We start from the raw sequence: 6,190 nt of genomic DNA on the forward strand, positions 1-6,190 counted from the left end.
AAAAGCACAGCACCCACAAGTATAAGATCATGGCACACCTAGTCCACAGGTGATGCTGTGTTTCCTGTTGCCTGCAGTCGGGAGGACATCATGTCTGGTTGTCTCTCTATGATGTCAATGCTGATTGTGGCTCCAGGTCTCGTTAGACTGATCTGCCCATTGTAAATTTCCCTCTCGGCTCTTTCTCTAATGGTTCAGCTTCTGTTGATGATCATCACCCAGATTCATTATTTTATTTTGGGTGGCAAAATAGTAACATGGTAATACTATTATTCCTTCTTCATGTTTTAGCTGGAATTCTATAAAGAAGAACCTTCCTCATCAATTATTCGATTAACTTGAGGTGTCCTTCATAGAGGAAGGGAAGAATAAAGGAATGATTCTTATTCTTTATTCACAAGTTTTCAGAATAAGGAATTGGTTCCCTGGCAGTCCCTAAAGGTGACCATTGAGGATTTTTTTCTGGGGGTTGTCATTAAACATTCATGGATTTTAACATATTTGATGAGTTTCAACCCATTGCAGTTACTATTCTTTTGATGCTCAAAAATTATTCCATTTTGCCAATGGGAGCCCCTCAAGTCAGCTTCTGAATGCATTTGGCTCAGCCCCAGCAGTGTTTGACAGCGTCCTTGCTCTCAGATGTGACAATGGATCCCTGGCTCATGTTGAATGTTTCCTTCTCCAGACCTGGAAGCAGCCATTTCTCCAGGGAGCCCTGGTTTCTTTCAGGGAACATGTGCATTTAGACACCACAGTCCCGGTGCTTCTTGGTCCTGGGCTGGTCAATGCTACTAGGACTTTTCAGTGGACAGAGCTGGGTAATAAGGTTTCTTGTTTGTCTGTTTGCCGGAGTCTAGCTCCAGCAGAGTCCAGGTTCCTGAGGGAGAGACGGAGTCGGCGCAGTGAAGGAGGGGACGTGAGACTTGAGTCGGTGCAATCAAGTCTGTCTTTACTGTGCACAAGTGTCATTTTCATATTTTTCAGGATTAGTACAGAAATAGCTCTACAAATATTCTCAGAGAGATAAGGAAGTACAAAGCAAGTCTGTCTTTACTGGTTTTTACAGCATTTTTATATCTTTTTTAGCAGGGGATAAATATAGCAGTACAGATGTTCTTGCAGAGTAAACCAAAAACCAATCATTGATAAGTATAATCTTACAGGGAACAGAGTTAACTTTTAGGGGGGCAGAGGTTAACTATCTTTTCCTGCACAAAAGCGACTTCAGCAATAAGAAAAGACTTCTATAATGTTTTGCCAAACACATGCAGGGGAATAATATATTTTTCAATAACTAACATATGGAGGAATATTCTAATTAACTACAGAGGAAGAGGTATATCTATTCTTATCAGGGAAACTGGGGGAAGAGCAAAACGTCAACCAGAAGGAGGCAGCTGCTTTGATCTAAATACTCTCTTCAGTACGAACCCCTCATTAGGGACAAAAGTTCTCCCATTATCTATGTGCGTCAGGGGGAACTTGCCCCTTGCGATATCCTGAAGGTTACGTGCAGGTGGTCACATATTTTTCTCAGTACCAACTCCGCGGGGTGAGCATGCCCTTTTCTCTAAAGCGGCCATCTGGAAAAATTACAGCATGAGTAGGAAAATGGGGTATAAGACAAAGAGAAGAAAAACAAGTTTTTAAAGTTCAGTGTAGCTTGGGGGAAGGCCGGCTTTTCATTTTCTTGCGGAGGGGCGCCCTGCACCCCTCGGCTCTTCTCAATTGGCTGGACCCTGTCAAACAGCCGATCAAATGCTGCCTCAGCTCCCGGCAGCTGTTTTTGTTTTTTCTTTTTTCCCTTTACAGAACACATCTCATGAGTTCATACCAAAATTAGCAAGACAGAACTTTTACTTAATTTGTAATACATTTTTAAATTTCTTTAGTTTTTATTTTTGCATTTTCTTTCTCTTATGCTTAAAACATCCCTAGTGGTGTTAATATCACTCCTTATTTGCTTTGTTTATTTTATTTATTTAGTGTCACAGTAACAATACTCTGTACTTACTAACAAAATGGAAACAAAAGACATTTTAAGCCTTAGCATACGTCTCCCTAGGAACCACAGTCAAATTGCTGTTTTTTTAAAGTTACTTGAAATAATTCTTCTCTGTGTGTTTAAGCAACCTACTCAACACCTCATTACATACATTTCTGCCACTTTGCTTTCAATTATTAGGGGTTGTCTTTTTAAGAATTAGCTTGTGTTTCGGAATTATGTAAAACATTTATACTGTTCTAAAGTTAAATCTACAAAATCTTTGAGAATTCTGGCTACCATCCTTGTCCCCTTGTTAGTTCCCTCCACGGACAAGCATTTGTTCCCGATACTAAGGCTGGGGGACAAATTACCCAAAACTTAGTGGCATGCACAACCATTTATTATACTCAGCAATTTTGTGGGTCATCAGTTCAGACAAGCTACAGCAGGATGAGTTAACTGCTCGTGATGTCGGGGCCTCAGCTGGAAGAGTCCAGGCTGGGTGCTGGGTCATCTGAAGGCGGTTGCTTGGGACTCTCACTTCCTTTCCAGGAAGGCCTTTCCATGTGTCTCTTTGTACTGGCAAGTTTGCGCTTCCTCACAGCCTGCTGGCTGGTTTCCTCACAGGGACCACCCAAAGAGGGACAGAAAGAAAGCCAGCGGAGGCTGTATGATCTCAGAAGCCCCACAGCATCCCTCTGCTGCATTCTACCTGGCAGGGCTCAGCAATCCCACCCACGGTCACGGGGAGGAGGCATCTCCATATTTCGATGGAGTAGGACAAAGTTCTGGAAGAGTCTCTGGGCTGGAAAGAATGCCATGGCCACTTTTGGAAAATACAACGTGCCACAACATTTTAATTAGGTTTTGGTTTGTCTTTCCATTTTAAATGCCTAAAGACAGCAGGAGCATTCCATGAGGCAGTGGGTCCGGGGAGAGACTTGGAAAGATGGATGGGTGGTGGTGGGGAGAAGGGTCAGGAGCCCTCAGAAAGAGGAAGTGTGGCATGAGCAAGGAGCCCAGAACTGAGCTGTGTAGGAGGCCCACTTTTCTCCATTTTCTTTGGAGGAAAGAGGAAGCTTATTCCTGTTTGAATGAGCTGACTTTTTTTTTAAAATTGACTTGTAAACACTTCTATATAAGGGATAGTTATTATTATGGGACTTTTTCAAAGCACAAGCTTTTCTTTGCAGGCAGGCCAGCCTCCTATAGAATACACACGGGCTCCCACAGCCCATCTCTCTCAGAGGAACTCTCTCTAGGGAGAAGGCGGAGAATGAGTAGAATGGGTGCGATGTGCCAGGCCCTCTCCTAGTTGCTCATGGGCACATCTCAAAACCTCACGTGAACTTGTCTAAGGCCATGCAGTAGGTAACGAAGACGGTCTTAGTACCACCAGGTGGTTGGCTTGAGAGATAGACCCTTTCCAGTAGGTTTGAGCATTAGTTACTTGCATTTCTATTAGCTACAAAAACTATTAATCAAGACTCAGTGTTTACAGAATACCCACTACATGGGTGATTAATGAAATATTCATCTATTATTTGTAATGCAGAAATGCTTCTCTGAAGGAAAACAGCTCAGTTACGGAGTAAAACCTCAGAAGTCTACAGTAGCTTGCTTGTTTTCTTAAGATGAATAATTTTTAAAAACAGTGTAAGTAAACAGTCTTTTCTAATGTCCATATAGGAGTGTATATGAGTGTGGGAGTGTGTGTGAGTGATCTCATGTTTTTCTTTTCCTTTTTGGGAACCTTTTACGATAGGAGTCAGAAATATCACAAATAATAGACTGTTTAGGTAAAAATTTGTTGCTGGTTTCTTGGCCTTGAGGTCTAAAATTTGTCATCAATGAATGAAGGTAGCACCTTCCTTTATTTCACATTTCAGAACATCACGCTGTTGAATTTGATTTAGTCTCATTCTCTGTTCCAGAAAGTTTCTTCCTGTGGTTCTGACTATTGAAGGAAATCTTCAAGAAAAATGAGACTGTGAGAAACACTCAGCTGGGCTTTTTCTGTTCCTTTCCTGTCCCTGTTTTTTCATAGCCACAGCTCAAAATAAAACAGTTCCACAAAAAGGATACCACGGGAGCCAGGCTGGCGGGGCAAGGCCGCAGGTGCTAGCGTTATAAGAAAGGTCAGAGGGAAACACCCAGACAGTGTCCTTTCTCAGTATATAAATAATTTAGAACGCAAAGGAGTTTTTAAGGAAAGGTTCCCCAAAGCATGACAAAGCTGGTTAGAGCTTGAGGATCCTAAATGGATGTAACAGAGCCTGGGGACAAAGTCACTCTTCTTATACTGTTAACACACAAGGTCTGAAACCAACGCCCCAACGCCAGGCGCAGGCCTAAAGCAGAACCTCCAAGTTCCCACCCGGGGCCCCATGCTGTCCTTCCCTCCCTGCTGAGGGTCCAGAGGTCCCATAACAAGAGAGAAAGCAGCCCTGAGCTCCTAACATGCATCGGGCCCAACGGGCTAAACCACAACTGACATTTTGTCCTTTAATCATCACGACAGCTATTAGAGAGCATTGCTTTCCTATTTTACAAGCGAGGATGCTAGGTTTAGAGCAGCCGGTTAGCTTACCAAGTTTACACAGGGAACAAGTGGGAAAATCTGAGCCTAGACCCAGACAATCTACTGTCGGAGCACGTGCTCACCCCCTGCGCTCTAACAAGACGATTGACCCAAAGCCCGCGTTGGCCTGAGCCTCCGCTGGCCAGGACAGGGCTGTATGTTCGGAAGACATCTAAATGCGAGCTTTGAACCTAGTTAGCAAGAACCCTCCCTGGGCTCTTGCCGGCCATGACCCCGAAAACTCCCGGCGTCTGTTTCCTCGAGAGCACATACAGACACTGAGGAATGTAATGTTTTACAGCTTTGCACTCTGACATTTGGACGGCCAGCTGTTCCACAACCGAGTGTCCTTGTTTATCAGTTTGCATCTGACAAATTCCCCACCAACAGATGCTGCTCGCCCACACAGAGCTTCTCAGTCAAGCTGGTGCTTCTGCCGTGGTTCCTGTTACTCTGCCCCACGAGGCTGTCTCTCCCTGGGCAATGCAAAGGGCACCTCTACCCAGAAAATACAGGCAGTCTACCTTGATTCTCACCCCTCATTTTTCCGCTTGATTTCCGTAAGGTCTCAGTTCTGCCTCCTCATTTATGGTCGACCACATTCCCCTTCCCACTGATTTACTGCATTTCCCATCTGTCCTCAATGTTTGCCCTGTGGCTGCGATGCCCCCACTTGTGGGAGGATGATATTCTCTACTCCACTGATGCCAAGCTGGACCACGTGACCCATTTTGACCAAAATAATTGGAGTGGAAGATCAGACGTCAGACCGCAAGCCTTCAGAGCCACCCTGTGGTTCTGCCACCGCTCAGCCGCCAGAATGGCAGGTGCCAGCTAGGCCTGTTCCTCCAGCGAAAAAGACCACGGAGACGGCAGCTGCGCCTGACCCGCAGCCGGTATCGAACGCGAGCAAGAACCACCTCTGCTGGTGTAGTCAGTAAGCCACTGAGATTTGGGGCTTTTTGTTATTACAGCGTAACCTGGCAAGAGCTGACTCCGGAGTGGGAAACCAAGAGGAGTCAAACCCACAAGAAGTTGCACGATAAACAGGCTTAGTCTCCGAGGCATCCGCTTTAAGGATGATCTGTTCGTAAGGACACTGCTACCATCTCTGCCCCGCCTCTGTGGACACGGTTCTGTACAAGCTAAGACTGTGCATCTCTCACTCCTCACAACTCACCCTCTCTACACCGCGGTGTGGGAGCCAATAAATCACCCTCAGGTTCCTCCCGCCTCCTGCCTGCTGGAGCCATCCCCTCGCGTCCCTGGGACAGCGGGCCAGGCTCCAGAGGCTTTACTCAGCGTAAAGGAAAACTCAGTTGTCTCCTTCCCACGTAAGAAGAACTCAGCTCTTCTCTACTGTATATTCCCTCCCGAGGAGGGTCCTGGTCGTCCAGGGGCGTGTCCGGGGCCGGGAGCAGATGCGTCGCCCTGGTGCGCGTTCGAGCCAGGAGCGTGCCCGGGGCGGGGGCGTGTCCTGGGTGGGGGCGTGTCCTGGGTGGGGCCTGTCTGGGGCCAGGGGCGTGTCCAGGGCACCGCACGGATCTGTGGCCCAGGAAAGGGGGGCGGGGTGTCCGGGCTTGGGGGGGCGTGTCCTTGGCTGGGGGCGTGCCGAAGGG

This window comes from Equus przewalskii, chromosome 32 (genome assembly GCF_037783145.1).
Source record: "Equus przewalskii isolate Varuska chromosome 32, EquPr2, whole genome shotgun sequence".
Classification (NCBI taxonomy): Eukaryota; Metazoa; Chordata; class Mammalia; order Perissodactyla; family Equidae; genus Equus; species Equus przewalskii.